The sequence below is a fragment of the Platichthys flesus genome, chromosome 9, assembly GCF_949316205.1.
Source record: "Platichthys flesus chromosome 9, fPlaFle2.1, whole genome shotgun sequence".
Classification (NCBI taxonomy): Eukaryota; Metazoa; Chordata; class Actinopteri; order Pleuronectiformes; family Pleuronectidae; genus Platichthys; species Platichthys flesus.
In genome coordinates, this window is record NC_084953.1 from 21,849,816 (window position 1) to 21,871,084 (window position 21,269).

Consider the following 21,269-nt stretch of genomic DNA (forward strand, 5'->3'; position numbering starts at 1 on the left):
ATTCCACAGTGCTAAGCTAGTCAGTGTTCAACAGCTATCTGGCTACAACATATGAGAACTGAACTGTGAACATGTGACAGACGTTCCGACTGGATGGAGACACACTCTCTGGTTCTTTCCAGCATTCATATTAACACATGAAACAAACATGCTTACTTCCATGATGCTATCTACATTGTTATTTTAAGTTTTAAATGATCATTTATCCCTCTTCTTCTTCAATAGTTTAATAGCAGCCGACTGGGAAATTTGCCAGCAGCTGTTTATGTCCATGAATCTACTCCTAATACTCGCACAATAGCAGTTACTGGGAGAGTAGCATTTTCTTGTGCTGATTTTCTTTAAATTAAATACAAATTTGCACTACATTTGGATGGACACCTGACAACTCATTCTGCCCTTTATTCCAGGAGACAACTAGAAAAGGTGTGACATTTAAACATAACTCTATTTTTAACAATTACAATGTCCATGGTTGATATTTGTACAGTATCTGCACAAGTAACACATAGTGTATGGAAAGACAAAACCCTTCTCTCTATCTGACACTTACAGTATCAGATGTTCATACTCTAGGAGAGCGTGTGTGTTTTAGGATTTTGCCACTTTTTTGTCTGTAAAAAAAGAAGAAACTCTTTTGTCTGCCCTCTGTCTCTGATGGCACATATAAGCGTATTGTTAATACAAGACTGAAGGTGTGTTAATGAAAGCCATGGAAGGGGGGAATCTTCTTGCACCACCTGTTCAACATTTTCAATTTCTGCGAGGAAGAGCTCAGGTTACCAAACGAGCACCTTACCATCTGTTTCAAGAGTCAAATGTTAGTATCCAACAACAGTCCATATTTTGCTGAGCACAGACACCTCAGAGCTTTCTAATTTCAGCATCGCTACTTATGGTGTGTGGTCTATACCATCTCATAATATCTGCTTCATAATAGTGCAGCTTATTGGAAATACAGTTTATCTAATGGCATACTTTTTAGTAACAGTAGCAAAAACAACAATCACAAATCAAAAACACACAAGCATAACTGAAACAGTAATGACATTAGATCTTACATCAATTATAGCAAGGGCCATTAGTGTTATCGGGACATGCATACACAAATCTGATGTGGCTGTTACAGGAGTTCTCAGCAGCTTATCAGAAACAAAGCCAACAAAGAGTCAGCTAATTAGTAGATAAAGACAAAGAATCATTGTCGGATAAATTAATGTACCAGAAGCATACTAGATGTGCAGCAATGATGTCTACATCCACATTTATAACAAGTATCTATTATTTGAATAAGTCCTTTTTTATTTTCGGACCCACAACGATGAGTGGCATCTCCAATCTCTCAGTTGCAGCTGAAAATATACACAACCTAAAAACAAGCCTGAAGGTTAACGGTTATTTTCTTACTGACTATCTGAAATCTAAGTCAACCGTGAAGTTCAAGATGTTCCTAGTGCAAAGCCGTGTTTTAACATCAAAGCTGACAACATTTTCTGGCTAAAATCTGAATTGTCTCAGTGTAACACTCGGTAAACTTTCAGAATCGTTTTTTCTGTTCTGTTCATAGTGAAAATTGTCGTCTCGCGTCACATGAGACGTACAGTCACACACAGGGTCTAGTCACCCAGGCAGTTGTGATTTGACAATCAATTAGTCAAAACGTACACTAAATTATTAATCACTTCCTGCGCTTGAGACAACTTCAGAGGGGTTGTGGAAATACTTTAATGGAGCAGCAAATACGTTGCTTATGTCTGTCTGATGAGGTTACAAAAGCCCACTCAACAAAGGCTTACTTGACTCCAATGGTTATGCTTTTTTCCACATTTTCATTGAAAACACATGACTTGTTTTTCTCAAAACCAAGGATAATTGAATAAATCAAGAATGCATCATGGGAACATTTATAGTACGTCATTAAAGCAACCTTACTGCCCTTTGGACAACTGTCGGTGACAAACAATCAATAGACACAGCAAAGGAAGAACATGAATAATGTTCTATGTATGTTACATATACACTGTTTTATAGTTATTAAGATGCAACTAATCTGGAAGCTAGAACATAACGAGAACGATTGGACAAAAATGAATAGAACAACTGGATAAATTATAGAAAAATATAATTATACAATTAAAAAGATTAAATTAAAATGAATTTTGGGTCTTCCTGCTTTAAATTCAATAAAGATGCAAATGTAATTTTTTGTAGGAATTCATAATTATAAAAATAGAAAATGCATATACACTCTCTGTGTCTATATGTGCATACTTTATGCATTTTAAACACAATGAAATTGGTTTACAAAATATCTACAAACTCCAAATAATTAAAACTAATGTCTGTACAGTATTTTTTGCAATCATGAAAAACACAGCTGAGTGAGAGTAAAGCTTTAAGTTGACGGTTTCTGATTGTCTGCTTTCTAAAAAAAATTATATACAAGAAATTGTATATATAAATTGAATATTGCTTCAATAGTGAAAACAAGACCTTTTTCCTTTTTATCATTTTGTTTCTTGGACACAATCTGGAGGAAAATGAAATTCGGAAGAGCTAGAACAATGGAAAGAAACTGTTTTGCAACACACAACTTTTATCAAACCTTTACAAGACACACGCATATACATATATATGTAAAGTAAATAGAATAAAATTAAAGAAGATGTTTAACACTGCTCTGAGCATATACAGTACTGTACTGATGTGGAAAGGCAGAAAAATATTATTAAGTACTCACCCAATTTTTAACACTAAGTGATGACGTGGACAACAGGATCAGACACCTGAAAAGAAAAACATTTTAAGTATACAGCTCATATATACAGGAAAAGCTGGCTTCACAGAGAGATAATCATTTGGGCCAGTATGTGGATCGCTTCTGATCTGATCTCCCCATTCTTGGTCTGAAGCTGCGGTTTGGGTGCTTGATTCATTTCAGTGACTTTCATTTGTTTACTTTCGGAAAGTTGGCATTACAGCGCAGCACCAACTCCTAAAGTGAAACACTAACTTTTGACTACAGGGGATAAATTCAGGAATGATAATTGTGACTGAAATTTCTATTTCGGGTGTTGTGAATGTCCTACATTCTGTTTAGATACAGGTAAAGGGTGGGGGTGGAATGATTTTTGTCTCCAGGGCCCAAAGATGTGTATTCCTCTTGCTGAGGAATGTTTTTGTTCTGATAAATTGACATTGTCAGTTTCCCACGTTGCCACAGTGTGGCATATACTATAGGGAGCAGTGGTGGGAACACAGATGCTACACACGATTGGCGTCAGTCAATGTGACAGTTCTTGTTTTTTCTTCTCTTTTGAAGAAGGGGGTCTATTTTTCTAAATCTGAACTTCCAAGTCGAGGAAGCAGGAAGGAATAAGAATGTATACACCTACACTCCCCTTCTCCCTTTAGAATGGCAAAAATCTCTTTGTACTCGCATCATAATTACTGGTGGGCGCCAGTTTGGAATTGTTATCCATGCCTCCTTCACACTTTTTTTCTTTTTTGCAAGAATAATTCAATGTTTTGAGAACATGTAACTGACAACTAAGTCTTTTCTCAACTTCTCTTCGGTTTCTTTATGCTGTGCTGATGTTAAGGAACAAGTATTGCTTGAAGTGAGGCTCCTTGTTATAGCACATGCTCCCGTTGTTGAGGCAATGCGTGTTCCACAAGCACAGGGGGCAGGTAGCCACAGAGGAAAAGTAACCAGGAGCTGGGGACACGTTTCCCCAGGGAAATAATGTTGACGAACAAGCTTTATTTTGGTCTTTTCATGAAGTCTGAGGTCTTAAAGACACAGTGACAGTTAGTGAGTATAGTTTCCACTTTTAATTTGGTGCATTTTCATTTCATTTCATTGAACGTAAATGGATCCTTTGTGTTCCCACAAGGAGAACGTTTTCCCTTTCACAAATTAACATCAAAATATGTGTTGAGTTTGTTTTTGGTTAGTGACAATTTTAACTTTATAACAGAGACAAATTATAACAATGTAAACCTTCTGCTGATTTTTTTCATTTCAATAATTTTATATTATTTATTTTTTTCACAATTTGCTGTCATTACAGCCTAAATGGAAAATCAACTAAATAGAATAAAACATTTAAGATAAAAAAAAACTGATGAATCAATGAGAAAATAATCATTGTTTGTAGCCTCTTTGAATATATTGTTGAACTTACATCAAATATTATTTTATTAAATTTAACAGTGATCCATTATGTGTTGAAAGTACACAATAAAACATAAATAAATCAGGTAGTAAACCACATGTAGATTAGCCTGCAGCAACAGCACTCAATGTGAATCTAACCAACACTAAAACTGAGCACATTCTCTGACTAGACAGACAAAAAAAGACTGAAAGTCAATTCAACCAGATCTGCCCCAAAAAGGGTCTGCGTGCCTACAGTTAGTACATGTTACACGACCCTCAGCTTCCCCCCCCCCAAGTATTTACATCAAGGACAGACTTTGTCTGTTTACGTCGACCAGAACTATTGTGGCTTCTTTCCATACACAGTGTAGAGAACAAAACAGATAACCGTGGACCTTATACGTCCATAAGTGTTGGCAAATATGCCCCACTTCCATTGGGCAGCTGTCAACTTATATTGTGCACCACAGCTATGTGGTTTAGATATTAATTTCCATTATTATTAACCCAAGGTTTGCAGCAACTCTCACAAACAGCAGTCTTCAAGCGTCACAGAGATTATCCACAACTGCAAAATATCCACACCCACAGAAATCCATGCAACTAATGGTCGCACTGATTTCATGTCCAGCGAAATTTCAAGCAAAATAAATGATACATAGCAGCACAAATTTCTGACCAATTGCCTCGACATTTTTTACTGAGAAGTTAGCGATTTGGAGTCTGTCCACAAATTCTAAGATACAGATGAAAACAAAAAGGTTCCAGCACGTTATGTACTAAAACATCTGGGGAAGTTTCCAGCTGAAAGGGAGTTGTGTAATTGGAGATCTGGCCAGAAATTGTGGAAAACCCATCAGTTGAGCTTATGGCTTTGTGTGTGGCTGTCAGTTGCCAGCCAAGTAAATTAACCAGAATTACCGACTCGTGGTCGTCTGCCTCCACCAACCAGTTATTTTGCAGGAAATATGTTCACAATCTACCCTTGTTTTCAAGTGAATAACAGCAAGAAAAGTGGTTTTGCACAACATTATGATGTTACAGTGAAGCTGACCTTTGACTGTATGGATACAAAATGTCATCACTTTTGTTAAATTGGATGTTTGTGTTAAATTGTGTTATAATTAGTGAATTAAACATTGAGAAATTACCAAAGTCCTGAGAACAAGTGTTTGTTTGTGCTTCAAGAAATTCCCTCAAGGTGTTCCTGAGATGTTGTGATCAGGAAAATGGGTCACACAGAAGGACAGATGACCAACTCAATTGTAATCAATTGCTGGGGCCAAAACTGTGCCAGTCTGGGCTGAAATATAACGCTCCACCGGTCAATTGGTTGGTCAAACCAAATTACTACAGATTAAAAATGTGAAAACGTATAAATTCTTAGATGCATCGTGATGTAGAGACAGAACCTAATCGATTCATGTTTACAGCTACATTCAGTGTTTTGCTGATGTCCCACTGCTGCATAATTATAACCAGCACTGCTTCACGACAGATGCACATAACAGGTCCGGTCCGGTCTGCCTGTGTCAGAGTCTTTGGGATGGAATTGATGAATACCCAAATGTATTGTGTAAATGTCAATAATTTGGAAGTTGACACCCACTACTAGGCAATGCATTCAAAATAATGGCTACTTTAGATCGTTCTACACCAGGCTATTTAAAGTATTGCAAACTTATGCAGCACATTTCACAATGAATCCAAGTTGAATGAAACAATTACCTGTTAAATTCAAACTACTTTCATTCATTGCCTTCAGCCTATTTAACAATCACTCATTTACAGACAGATATAATGGGCTGTCAAGAAAAAGCATCCTGATAATGACAACAACAACAACAGCAATATTACTCAACTCAACTAAAGCAGTATATTGTGTGTGAATGCCCTATCAATTGCATCTTTAGTCTTATAGTGAAAAACGGAAATTATATTTCTGTATGTTTTGTTAAACGGAAGCTGCTGTAAAACATTTGCCCCAATTAGATCTAGTCCTAAATTAATTTAAGGTCATCAAAATAAAAACATACAGGCAAGACATATTTTGAACACATAAAAAGGCTGAAAATCAGCTCCATGGTTGAACCTAATTCCTGACCCCTGCTGTAACGGAAACTTTACTAAATGTTACTTACATTTTTCAAATGTCTAGTCTGGGAAAATAAGTCCAAAAAAGGCCAAATCATTCCCACTGTGGCTGCTGGTTTGATGGGAGTATTGTACATTCCTTTTGTGTCTGATGGTGAACAGCCAAACAAAATTGTTGTCAGCTATGTAGAACTCTCAAAGCACATTTCTGTAAAAACAAAAATCTCTCAGTGGCAAAACTTTTAGTATTTATCAGGTAGGGTTTTAAAATTGGACACAAACTGAATTGAACTGAGGAGCAGCTTCAACTGTAGGAAACCCCTGCTACTACTTTGGGAGATATAAATAGGATTCAAAATATTGCCATGGATTCAGTGAGTTCCACCATAAACCTCAACTAGAGTCTCATTGCGTATCCTGCTTTTGTTTACATTCCTGCAAACTGGCACCATTAAAAGTAAACTAAGTTATCTTTAATAAGGTCCTGTTTGCATTGTACAAATTGATGTACAGATAACTCTCACTGGGTCATGTTGATCCTGAAGAAAACTTAAAAACATTCTAAGGTTGTGTGATGAGTTGTTTTTGTGTCCATTCTAAACATCCTGCATCAATCACAGTCCAACCTGGACAGGGTGTGTATTCATGCAAAATGACCCTGGGTTAAATGCACTGCCTGCCATCACTCAGAAATATTCAGGCATTTTTTTGTTATTCAAATAAAATTATCCAATTTCATTCAATGCCCAAATCCATTATGATAACTTAGCTTAAACTATTTTCAGTCCAGTAGCCCATGGATAAAACACAATGAGCTAAATACTCAAATTATCAGAGCCATTAGACATTCAGATAGAAGAATTTTCTATCAAACACAGACGATCTTGCGAGTACATTAGACCATTAACACAATTCTAAAGACTCACAATATGTCAATGAAATGTAATTTAGGCCCTGAAATGTCTTCATTCATGAAGTTGTGATGGACAAGCTGGAAAGAGATGAAAAAGTGTCCATGCAACAAACCCTGCCAATGACCTTCATCTTCGTCTCATGCTTCACTCTGGATCCCTCTATTGTCATTGTGGACTAGACTTTGTATGATAGGTTTGATACTCATGAAGCTGGTTGACCCAAACATTTATGTCATAGAAATCTGTCAAAACTATGGAGCAAAGGGTCCATTTTCTTTGTAGGCACATGCTTTCTAAGTGCTCTTACAATGGACAGCCTGATTGAGTCTTAATGTTTACAGCCTGAAAAGGCACCAAACCAATGAAAAATACATATCCCTGAAAACACCTTGGCACTTTTCCTGGGCTTTATAGTGTATTTATAACCCTTTTTTTACAGCGTCACAGCAAAGTGAAAGGCAGATTAAATGAGTTACCTTTTTGGAACTAGGTGCAGTCCAGTGGCGTTGCAGGAATCCGCCCAAGGGCAGATTGGAGTGCATTGAATACCCTCGATAGAAAGCAAGTCTCTCATCTGACTTATATGTGACCTGCTAACCATCCATGAGAGGTTCATCTGAACCAAGAATACTGCTGGGTCTCACTTAGAGGTGAGCAGGCTCCCAGGCCGATTGCAGCAAAGTGACTCTCAAAGCACCAGTCTGAATATTTGATTATACCTCTTGCAGACGCACAAGGTTTCATAAGGAAGAAAACATCATCTAAACATAATCTTCATCTCCTACCACTAGAATTCAAAATACTAGAACCAGACTGGTATTTTTCAGGGCCGAAGGAGATACTGATGTTAAGTCTTTTTTGAATTGCCAATTATTCCTAAGATGTTGTTATTAAAAGATAATGACAAAGAAATTTAATTGAGGCACGATTTTTTTGCAGCTAGAAAGAAGAAGAGGTCGCCTTGGATGAAACACTGTTTGCCCCTGAGACTGTTAAAGTGTTTTGTCAACTCAAACACTTCACCCAACCCTCCATCGGCTTGGTGGTGAGTTGATAATGAGTGAATTTTCATTTTTCAGGGACTTATCCCTTTAAGGCTCCATCCCAGATAGGCAGCTGGCCCAGACAAGGTGTGCCCGACAATGCTCAAGACCTGTGCTGCTGAACTAGGGGAGCCCCTTCAATATGTTTTCAATCTGATCCTGCGACTAAGACCAGTTGCCCTAACATCACATATTATTAAAGACATTGGAGTGGCTTTTGTTCCTTGTCATTCGGGCTCAGGTCCGCCACGCACTCAACCCAATGCAGTTTGCCTGACAGGAGAAAGTGGATGTGAAAGACGCCATCCATCTACCTATATATCTATCTTAAGTTTATAAAAGTTTAGATTCAATTAAAAAAATATTGTAATATGCAAGGATGAAACATTTGTATTTCACCAGCCCTCTTAATTGGTATTACAAGCCAATACAACATTTTCATTTGTTTCCTTGTCAACATTCAGTTGTTGTTCAACACTACTGGTCACACTAATCCATGAGCACCGTGCTGATGCCTTATCTCCCTTTCTGCTTCTTCAGACACATTTAGACAGACACCTGATGATTTCCCAGTTCGATATCCTGATAATTCCAGTTTGTCTATAACAACAAGTCATGTTCCTCTGCCTGCATTGATCCCTCCTTCCTGTTTTCAAGTTGCCTGATGACCCGTCCCAGAGTCCACCATCACAGTCTCTCAGACTTTGTCACGTGTTACTGATAAGTCCTGTGAGGACTCCAATTTCTAAGCACTTTGCTCACAATGCTTCTACTGCATCTACCATGAGAAACAAGTGTTTAAATGACTGAAAATGGCTGGAACTATGGTGGGTGTAACCCCGCACCATTTAGGCCGCTCTATGAGACATATGAAACCCTAACACTGACCCACATCAACCAAAGAAAACCTTTAAAAGAACAAAATCCATGAAAAGATTATATTACACCCAATCACAGCTCAACACTAAATAACTAGAACGGCATTTAATAGATGGCATACCTCTGCCCAGGCCCAACACTCCCCTAGTGTAGCCACATTTTTACTCACAATGTTTAAGACAGTGATTTAAAAAAAAGAAGTGAATTCTTCAATCCATCCGGATCTGGAACAAACCTTTAGTTGCAATTTGACTTGTTTTTTTAGAAATCCTGCTAACAAACAAGCAAACACAAACAAAAACATAGCCTCCTTGGCATAGATACAAATTCCAGGTAGTGCAGCAAACCAGCAGTCCCCTAGTTTGTCCCCTTCTCATCCCCACAGCCAGAGGAGCTTTAAAGCACTTCAATTACCAGACTAGGTGAACCGCAATGAAATCTGATTGGTAGAATCAGGACAAAACTACAGGAAGGACAGCAGAGGAATAGTGACAGTGCTACCGATCATACTGTACACGTCAGCTCACATCCGCTTACTTTCTGAACAAAAAAGGAGATTGGAGCACTTGAAGGGGTGTGTGTGTGTGTGTGTGTGTGTGTGTGCACTGGGTTTACTTTCAAAAATATTACCAATATCCTCAACATTGTTTTGTAGATCTACTCGCCTTATGATAATAGTCACTGCTTCACGGTGTGGGGAATATTATATGTTATACATATATTCATATTATTTAATGTAATATTATTTTATTTAATATTCCCCACTCCTTCACCCTGTCAACTGCTGCTTCACATTTGACTATGTTATATGTTACACATATATTCATATTATTTAATTTAGTATTCCCCACTCTTTTACAATGTTATGTTAAATGTTGTATGTTATATAGTATGTTATTTTTGTATTTTGTAAAGTCGTCTACTGCGTAGATGTTGCCTGCCATGTCACAAGAATTTCACTGCTCCGATGACGCTGTCATTGGTGCATGTGACAATAAACTTTGATTTGATTTGATTTGATCAAGTCTGCTCCCCCACTGTATATTTAAGACACTTCAAGTTCATAACTCTAGCATCTGACTAATAACAGTTATTTATTTTTTTATTTGATGAGTCTGGACACAAATGCTGATAAGTAGATAAGAAGCAAATGGGTTTTATGTTGATTAAAGTAATGTAAAAACTAAATGGTGGGAAGTGGTTGAGTTATGATACAGATTACAGATGCCACTGATGATGAGCTCCAAAGGACTGAAGTCCGAAAAATGTCAACTGTAGACTGCGTCTACAGACGTCCCACCCAATAAAGACATGCTGTTACATTGTGAGATGGCTAGGGGAGAATAACAAAATTGTCATTCAAATTAATTTATACAAGTCTTGTTTAACTATTGTTATTTTGTATGGTGCACAGTGTGATCGCTCATAAATACGTGGAAGAATACTATTGGACACAGTGTTCACTCAGCGACATTAAAAACAGGAATCCTAAAGGACCAGGGGGCATATTTGTTTTGCTTTTCTTCTTGCAAATGTGTGAGTGAAATACAACAAGCCGTGTTGTGTTTCTCTACATACTGTGGGTCAAACACATGTTACAATCCAAAACGCCAACTAAGGGGAACCCAGGGAGAGCCCTGCCTAAAAAAACCTCAGTACATGGAACCATGCATAAGACAAAATCCATAATTTTCTGACTTTGTGATGCATCGAACTTTACGGATGAATAACTAAAAAGCAGAAGAGTCCAATGAGTAAGACCTCCTGTGAATGTAATCCACCAACCGACAACATCAACTCACAGTGGACAGAGCCACATGAGCTGGATAAGGGCAACAAAATTCAGCGAGGTGATCGTGTGCCAGAGGTGACATTCGTCGACATTCAGAGATAAAGTTACAAAACAAGTGCTCATCAAAGTCCTAGGCATAAAACAAATGCTTACTTCTCTACGCTTTAATCATTAGCAGGAACACTGTAGCTTCTACACAGACCTGAGCTCTGAGCTAACCAGTGCAATCCCTGAAAGGTGGCTTCAGCAACAAATTAAAGTTGGGCCATTGGAGGGATTTAAGAGATTAGGGAATTCAACTAATGTACTGGATCTGTCTGATATCAACACAAGTGACCTCAAACCTGACACTTAAGGACCCTTTCACCCTCAGCTTAAACCCCACAGCTTCCAAACTAAAAAAGCAAGATGGGAGCTAAAACATAACAAGCAAGCCGTCTATAGTGTGCTGAATGTCAATGCTTAGGGTGGCTGCACTATGGTGCTTGATCCACAATACACGCTACATCACATACAATTAGATAATCCATTAATGAAGCAGATGCTAGGACGACTTACTCAGACCCAGCCCACAACCTTTAACCTCTTATGTATTATATCTGACAAAGGAATAGTGCAAGTAAATGCACATGAGGAGAGACAAAGAAGCTTTTCTCTAAATGCTTTGATGAACCAACAGTATGTGGAAGTTCCCTCCACCTCTTCCTGTATACTGTAAAAGCATTAACAATGTTTTTGTGTCTAAATCGTAATGCATTCGGGCAGTAAATGGTTTCCAGTTAGTTAAACCATGGCCTTTTATTATTGTTTATTTGTTTTTATGTCTGACACAGAGTCCAATATTTAAATATAATATACTAAATATACTAAATTTTCAATTCTGTTTCCAACAAATGTGACAACGTTGGAGACACTGTGGTTAGGTGAAAATAAATTATGTCTATGGTATGGTCAGGCCAATTCATAAGGACCCTGATCTCTGGTATGAAAGTCGGATTTCTCTTCAAACCCAGTCCTCACCCTAATGTTCACATCCTTTCTTTCCTCCTCTGCTAATGAAAATGCACTGTCAAATTATCGATGGGATTCTTAGTTTGTTTGAGACCAAGAGGATGTTTTCAAGTTTCATCAAGCCAAAAATGCAAACCCAGAGAAATTCAAGACAAAGAAATACATGAATACTCACATTCAAGAGGTTTTAGTATTTTTCTTGAAAAACAATGTAAATTATTAATTTATTCAGATTAGATTATGTTTCTATTTACCTAAAGAAGTTTAAACACACAGATTACACATTTTTTAAGTAGTGGAAATGATATTCATCATAATTTCCGAGAACCCAAGGTGATGTACTCAAATATTTTGTTTGTCCAACCAATTGTATTGCATATGGATGGACACCCAACCTCATAAACCTCTTGGCCACTGGCTATTGCCAGCGTGCCTCTTAAGACAAAATCCATAATTTTCTGACTTTGGGATGCATCGAACTTTACGGATGAATAAATAAAAAGCAGAAGAGTCCAATGAGTAAGACCTCCTTTGAATGTATAGCAAGGATAAAGTTGTATCCACCATATTGCACATACTGATAATATTATCATTAATATTAATTATTTCAATAATCATGTAATGTATACATAACAAGGGTGAAATCTTATTTTAACTGATAAGTAACCAAATATGCACGAATAAATTTAGGCGAACTGAGACAAATTAAATGGACGTCCTAACTTGAACTTGAGAGATTGTATCACAAAAACCATCAACAGTCCTTCACTTCAGTTTACTGGCAGTGATTGGAGACCTTTCCAGAGAGAAATCTGGGCTCTACAACAGGAATGAAAACTTTCCTGAAGTAAATTGCAAAAGATACTTTATTCTTGTGAAATGACTGAATGACTTAATTCCTAAGCAATGATATAAAGTGTCTGGTGGAGGCTGCTGACTACATGACAACAGATCACAAATCTGACAACATCCCAACCGTGAAGGAGGGTCATGACATCATGCAGAAGGTGTGGGTCTTTTTTTTTTATAGCTGGGAAGGGAACAATAAATGAAGGCTTGAGAGGAACCTTCTTTAAAGTGCCAAAGAGCTTAAACTGAGGTGATGATTTACAGTACATTAAAACATAATAATGGCCACTGCAGCCAAATTGACACAGCGATGATGGGCCGTGCCAAAGCCTTGAAACATATTGTAAAATAATGCGTCTGAGATTGTTGTTTATTGACTCACCCTGTACAGCTTTACTGGGTGAGATGAATAAAATCAATCTAGACTGGGAAACAATCCCAAAAAATCCAATGTGAGCAGACGCTGACATCCAAAGCTCTGATAATTCTCGTGTCAGTCCTCAAAATGTTGGTGCCACGAGGGTTATTTTGCCCTGAGAAGAAACAGAGCCTGGCTGCTTGAGTTTATCTCAGTGTTCAATCTGCACTCTAAAACTCTCAAGGGTATAATTTGAAGAAAAAAAAGTTGTTTAGAAGGCTTTGTTAGTTAGAGAGTAATCAAGAGGTAAACACAAAAACAGAAAGTAATCAAACCCTTAAAGATTCTCCTTAATAAGAAAGATAATCTCTTCTTCTTATGCTTGATTCTCCTCAGCTCAGTTGGATCCTCAGTGTAATTGCTCTTGTTAATCATGCCTTAATTTGTTGACAAGATTCATTTGGAAGTGTTGTCTTGAAAACATACTCCCAATCTAGGGGATGCCAGCATCTTGAAATTAAGGAAAGCAAAGCAGAGTGAAACCGGATTAAGTCATTGGAGGAGTGTTGGAGATGTGGCCAGAGACTGATGTAACACCATGATCAGCGTCTGCGGTGCACTAGAAAAGAGGTCAATCTGAGGAGGGCTGTTTTAGACAGGTAAAGAGGTGCTGTTTTAAATTATCCTTGTGGTATTTTGACCAAAATATGTATGATATTTCATTAAGACCCCAAGGAGCCATATCAACTGTGGTAAAATGGGCATACGATGGGTCCTTTAAGATAACAGTAAACCTCTTCTGTTGGTTATATAGTCTCTAACAGGGTGTGGACAAAACAGTTGCAGCATGATTAGCTTTGAGGCACATCAGGGTCAATACAAGTTTTGAGTTTGTAAACTAATGTTCACAAATAATTCCTAAAAGGTTGTATTTATGCATCTATGGAAGCGTATTGCATTCACCGGAGAAAAAAATATAATACTATCATAATAATTGTCATGATTCAGAAAAACAGGGCCGAATTTTCTCAAGTGACTGCAGTATGTCTCAGTTATAATCAAACTATGCAATAAACGTGTAAAGAAGATTTGTATTTGTAAGAAAATTTGAAAATGTGTCTTAACTCTATGTTAGAGGTGAGGATAGACAATGAAGAAAGTCTTGCCTGTACAGATGCAAGTGACAGTGTATAAAAATCAGAGCTCAGTTCCCACACTCTGCAAATATGTAGGAATGTTGACCTCTTTTTTATACCTGAATCTTAATGGACAATAACAATCAAACCACAAAGCAGCTGTCACCGCATTCTTTAAAGGCTGGTAGATCCTAAAGTTGGACAATGGCGCAGGCTCTGAAACCACCCAGATGGGTCCTCACCCAAACTGAGGAACCAACTAATTAATAGACCACAATGTACATTACATTACATGAGTCTTTGTCTTCTTACTATTCAGTCATAATCCCCACTCTGTCTCTAGTGAGAGTTGGTCAGCACTATGAGAATTCCAGGGTCAATCATGGCTCAATATACTGAATGTTTATTTCCATAGCAGATAAATGGCTCCATAAAACCTGCATGAACATGAGAACAACCAATGTTAACAGGAAAACTAGCTCCAAGGCTGAAAGCCGATACAGTCCCAGCTTGATTTAAAGATTAACATTAATTAGATAATCGCACCACACCATAAGTATAGTCAGCAGCATCAGCCCTTAAAGCTAAGTGAATCATTTACCACTTTCCTCCACTTGTGAAGAGAAAAAACTGCCAGGAACCTGCCACTAAATGTTTGAGGTGTGGAAGTAAGAGCCGGGGGGAAGGTCAGGCCTGTTAAGGTGTAGCCAGTGTGAGGGGATGTTTGCAAAACCAGAACTCATCAATGGCCTGAGCTGCCCCTAGCTCACTACACACACATACGGCTATTTAACAATTTCTATCTTAAAGTACCTATTGAGAGTGTGTGGACACAACAGCTTTTTAGGCTTCTCTCCTTCTTTTATAACCTCCTCATCTTACCGGAATAGAGTCCTTTAATAGGTCAGTCTCGTGGTCAAATAAAATCTCACTGCAATGCTGAGTTAGTCCCAACTTTTGAAAAACCTTCCCAACATATCTGGTGAGTTGGTGAACAGTCAAAAGTCTGTCTTTAGTTCAATACTTGCACGGGAACATTGTGTGTCTGATGCAAGGAAATAGCAATAAAATCTCTCAAACCTTCAATCAAGCTGTGACGAATGCTGACACCAAGTCTCCCACAAGCAGCAAGTACATGAATTCTTTTTGAATTATGCAAAGATTTTACTGGCAAATCCCTCATTTCAGTAGCTTCTTTTAACAAATATAAAACAATATGAATAGCTTTTCTAAAAAAACACACATTCTCTCACAGTATATATACATACACACACATGCTACCATACAACTAAATGAATACAACAAAATATTGAGCACTAAATGATACTCACAGTTTCTCTCTAGATCACTGAAGCACAGTAAACTACTAACTTCACTAAATGGCATTCACTTAGAAAGGCTCCTCTCACCCCGAGAAAGCCTTATCCAGCTGAAATGACTCACATCCCCTCTTCCAACCTCTGTCAACCATCATGAGGAGGTAAACATTTCCAAATATGGAGAAAATATGAAGACGGTATTGAGGGCAATATCAGTTTGGTTTGCTTTCAGCCTGGAATGCCATACGCTGTGAGCCAGAGTCCCTCGGCAGAGCCAGTTCTGTGGTGCATACCTTTCACTAAGAATAATAATGATGATTGTAGAGAACTTTTCACAATCGCTTGGAGTTCAGTCTGACCTAAGAGGGATAACACTGTGAGCCTGCACTTTAAAGACTGAATAGTACAAATTCAAAAAGGAGAGGAGGTGTAAGTTTGAATGTGTAAAGGTTTATAAAAAAAACTAGGAATATATGGTGAACATTATTCTTGTTCTCCAGGCGACCCGGACAAGATTAAAAGGTGAGTTTAGTGCATTTACTGTGAGAGCTTTCCGGTCATACAGATTGTCCCCAAGTAATTAAGAAGGTATAATTAAAGTCTGATTACTCCCCATGAGTGCCATCGGTCAGTAGAGATCACGGTAACATAACAGCTGTTGCCATCGGACACTACACCAACCCGTGGAGCAGCTTGAGGAGTGTTTTTGTCTCTTTAAACAGAACAACCCATTTCATCTAGACCCCCAGAGGAAAGGACGGTGTTCAGCGGACTGACATGTTCCTATTATACTTCAAATATATCTATTTTATTTGTATTTAGACAGTCTTTGTTTTGTTTCTCATAACATTCCATCACTGTTATAGCTTTTATAGAGTTCTACTCTGGCCCATCTTTGTACATCTGGAACAAATTGAGATATTTGTAAAACAATCTAATCCTAATTCAAAAACTTCTTCCTGCTCTAATTCAGCATAGTCAATAATTTGCACTGGTGATTGAGAAAAGCTTGGACAAGATATTCTTGATGGTGTAAGATGGGTGAGGTGCTATATTTTTGGGTAATGTTTTAGCTTATATTAAAATAAGTGACCATTGCATATTTGGAAGCATATTAGAAACCACAAAAACATTAACAGGTGAGTATATGACTGCAATGTCCACACAGAGATAAGAGGTTTAAACAACAGCAGCCATGGAAAAGGTATGCTTTTTACAATGAGCTAAATCACACTGTATGCAATGAACCCATGAACTGAGGGAGATCCATGCATATGTCTGCAGAAGTACCCACTTGCTACAACTCATGCAGGTCAGATCAGGGCAAATTCATCAGGCTGGTATAAGATACTTTCAGACATGCACTGAACTCTGGAGCTCCACCGCAGTTTCTCCGGATGAGGATTATGAGTGAACACAAATGTCTGAGTAAGAGCCTCCAGAGTTTCTGCTGACTTTCTCTGTCGGCCCCATAGTATGAAGTCTGCAGAGTCTGGAGGAGCCAACATGAGAACATAGAGATTCAGCAGAGATCCTCTGCTGGTTTCACCGCTAGCAAGTGGAGGGAGGGATTGATCACGCTTCTAATACATGATGGATGCAGAGATGGAAACATCAAAAAGCGAACAAATATGATAGGATGTAAAAGCGGTGCCATAAACAGGGAGGACACAGACCAACACATCAAGACAGCCAACAGCAGTGTCAATGTGCTGAAAACAAAAACATGTGATCAAAGTGTGGACCCATATCTGGAGAGTATGTCTGAAAACGGCTTGTGATAAATCAAGCCAACAAAATCAGATCGGAGCATTGCAGTTTGAATATGGCCTAGCATTAAGGTAATATTATACCTGCTTTGCAAATGCTCTGGAGGAGCAGAAGTTAATAATAACCTGCACTGAAAGATAAACAATGCAACACAATTATTTACTAACATGTAGTCACGCTGGGTAACCACGTATATTTTATTTAGCAAATGAGCTTCTTTAAGTTCCAAAACAATCAGTTTCTGTGGATTGACTTGGCCCTGAGTTAATAAATGAAATGTTCATATTTGTGCCCTTAAACTGGATGTTAAAACACACAACCTTCCAAATATAAGTTCTACCACTGCCAGAACATAACATAAAAGCAGGACAAAAACAGACAGAGAAGACTGTAGCGGGAAAGCACAGCAAAACTTTCTTACCTTTCTCCTCTCTGGATGTTTGGGATTTCTGCAGAGTAGTAAAGGTGATACTCCTCACTGTGTGTGGAAATCTGTTGAGGTAAAGGCCATGAAGTTAAGATTGAGTAAACTCAATTTTATTACATATGGGGATATTGTGAACCATGATATATTTATATGATAAATGGTATGTGTTTATATAGCGCTTTTCTAGTCCTGATGACCACTCAATTATCTGCTGTACAGTTTTTTAAGCCATTCACACAAACATTAATACAGTGCATATATGGGCAGTACTTCTTTTCTATTTGGGCAAATTTGGGCTTTTGTATTTTCCCCTAGGACACTTGGTTTTTGCCACAGGCTAGATCATTCAAAGGAAACAAAAATCGCACAATCATTGGTCTGTTTCAATGTCGTTATCTGTTTGCGGCAGCTGCATTCGAGTGATCATGTGTGAACCCTCAACTTCTGTATTATGCTGCTATTTGCACATTAAAGTAAAGCACTTGTTATTTATAAATTTTGTATTGGGTTTATTTATGTGTCACACACACACACTGTAAATGGAGCTTTTCCATTGTGTTAGTTCATGTTTAATGGTGGGTTAATAAGCTTTATAAGTTAAAATTGCATAACTGTCATTGTTCTGTGCAGGGCCTCTTCAACATGTCACAGGTAGTGGATGCTGACTGTGTTGTTCATCTGTGGAGGGATGAACCATAAGCAGGCTGCTATCAATCTTGTATGAACCTGGGTGTAAGTTGTCCATTTTTGGCCTGCCATTTTTCAGCGGGCACTTGTCACACTGTTGAAGTAATATTTCACTGCAAAGACATTGCGTTGAAAACAATGCTGACAAGTGACACCTCAGAAAATATTTCACCCCAGTGTGACAATTATTCAGCATAAAGAGCAAACAGGGCAAATAACCGTTGATATAAAAGGTATCTCCCAGAAACGGGACAAATTGGTCCAATGTTAAAGTCACAGCGACAATGTTTTACTTGTGGTCATTGATCAGACCCCTTAGGAATCAGATTTTGTGTTGATATTCATGAAAGAAACAATCATGAATATCAACAATATTATAACACTATTCAAATAAGTAACAACAATCATATATTTCAGGGGATAGTTGTATTTCTTTGCTTTATCTTACACATGAGCCTGATCTTTACAGATTACAGCTTTGAATATTGATTATTCTATTGTCTGAATAATCTATTATGAAAATGTCCGTCATGTATTCTAAGAGCCCAACAGAAGATGCTCACTGCTTCTTTTTTTCCGAAACACAGCAAATCCTCACATTAAAGAGAATTTAATATACAAATGGTCAGGATATTTAGTTAATAAACACATTTGAAAAAGTGACACTCAATCTCATTAGTATGTTCAGTCCAGTTTAGTTTAGCGATAATTATTTAGTGTGGTTTTTGACAAACTAGATCTTTACCCATGTTTGTGTCTAATAATTACGTCCTATTACGTTGTTCTCTAATCTGATCTGCACACTACTGTGATGAAGATGAAGCTTTCATGAGCTGGTAAAAGTGGATGAAAGTTGGAGAAGTGCACTGCCTCAACTCCTTCAGACAGCACTCTTGTTGGTGTTTTCTGATGCAACTGCGAAGCCTGCTTTAAGAAACATGATGCATTCAGCTATATAGTGCAATAAACCTGCAAACCAATTGCCCTCACATAAGACTAAATTGTTTTTACTTCCACATTTTTAACTGTAATACTGAGATAGAGTATGCACCGGTCGAGTGGAAGGAAACACATTGTTCACATTGTAATTAGTGCAAGTAAAGCGGTTAAAACTAGAGGAATGAGTCTGAAAAGTGGTATAATTGTGATGCATGTCCTCCTGTTCTTTATGTTGCAGAGTACAGTAAGGTTAGGTTCAATGAACAACTCCTAACACTATGCAAATGTAGTGCAGGATAATGAAATGTCCAGTCCACTAAGTGTTTTTCACAAGAAAGTGAGCAGCATTGATGTGCAGAGCCGGCCCTCTACATGTCACACCTCTTCCTGGGAACAGCAGAGTTTGAGCAGGCGCAGACATGTCCATGCTGGGCCCTCTGGGTGTTTGTCGTGTTATTTGTACACAAGCACATTTACTTATTTTTCTTCTTCTTCTTCTACAATGACTATTACTAGAATGTTCTGTGGTGTTGCACACTTTCACTAACATTATAAAATCATTATAAAAAATGGTTTGTTGAATCCATCACTCCTAACTTACCCGGCCCCACCCCCAGACAGACATATACCAAACCCCTTCGTTCCAATCTTCAAATAAGTACTTATCAAATGTTTACACAAAATGCATACTGTGCTTGCTCACATAAATAACTCTGAAGTAGTGACGTTATGTGCAAACTTCATCATTCACACCCGTTTAGACATTCCAGTCTTCAACCAAACTTCCAAAATTACAGAGCTTTTGGCAGAAAGCTAGTAGCATGGGGCCTCATTAGGGGGGTTCCAACCATTTGGTCATTGCAGTCTCCTGTACTGATCAGTGAGTTTAAGGGTTTTTCACAATTATCATTGCTGTGGACTCACGTAAACAGCATCTCTCTGGGCCACCACACCTCAGTTTGGGGCCCCAGTCAATTGCCTGCTTTGCTTAATCTGTTGCAAAGCCTCTGATTCACAGAACCAAGCATATCTACTCAGTGATACTTGATCAAGACAAGGTTAAATCCTTAAAAACAAAGTTGAAAGCAGTTGTGGAATACAGCAATTCATAAATTCATGAGATGATCACATCACATTAGCCTTGTGCCAATCACTGAACAGCACAGTCCTAGAGAGAGATGTGCCTCACGCTTGCAGGGCAACACAGTCAACAGCCTTCTGATGAAAATAACTACAGTTTGTCAAAATCCTTAATAACGTCATGTTTAACTTGTCATGTTGTAATGTCTCTGGGTTTTTCCAAAAACTCCCTGTAGTTGGGTGCATCTTATTTGTAAAAAGATGCTCTAAAAGTGTCCGATATTATAGATTGATATATTTAACGTGATCCTTTAATTGCATGTTGTATGGAGGCTTTGCTATGTGACTCAAATTTAATAAAAATACATGAAAGGCAAAAACAAAGATGGTCTTTTCTTAATTTCTGTTAGACAACAAATTTGCCATGTATTGTATAGATTCCCACTATAGCTTCTGGTTGCAGTAACAATCACACTGGTGATGCTCTCTAAAAGCTGACTGTCCTGAAATCACCCTCTAATCTAAAACAATGCATTTTGATCCTGAGAAACTGCTCTTTTAAGAAAAGGACGTCCTCATTAAAAACATACAAAGAAACACAAACAGGAGAATAACTTGACTAAATCTATCAGGGGGCCCCAGGCTTGAAGGCAGTTGAGGCACTCGTCTTTTAACTTCAGCATCATCAGCACTGTCAAACTAGTCCTTTTAAACCACAGATTTTAAAGACAGTTCCATTTAATGTTGCCTGAGTCAAGACTGTGTTAGAGCAAGGCAGATGTATGCAGTTTGATGGCAGCACTCTCGGG

The 21,269-nt window shown here is 38.0% G+C and overlaps 1 protein-coding gene across 3 annotated transcripts in view; it reads right to left on the minus strand.

Moving 5' to 3' along the window:
- lpp (LIM domain containing preferred translocation partner in lipoma) overlaps positions 1 to 21,269 on the minus strand; it is a 145,069-nt gene that overhangs the window by 120,676 nt on the left and 3,124 nt on the right. For 2 of the 3 annotated variants that reach the window (XR_009921934.1, XM_062395293.1), the window contains exons 2-3: positions 17,749 to 17,819; positions 2,741 to 2,786 (exon numbers count right to left, since the gene is read on the minus strand). The gene's annotated coding sequence lies outside the window, so the exon portion shown is untranslated. Of the gene's footprint in view, positions 1 to 2,740; positions 2,787 to 15,569; positions 15,640 to 17,748; positions 17,820 to 21,269 lie in introns of those variants that run through there. The other variant, XM_062395295.1, reaches the window with a different exon arrangement.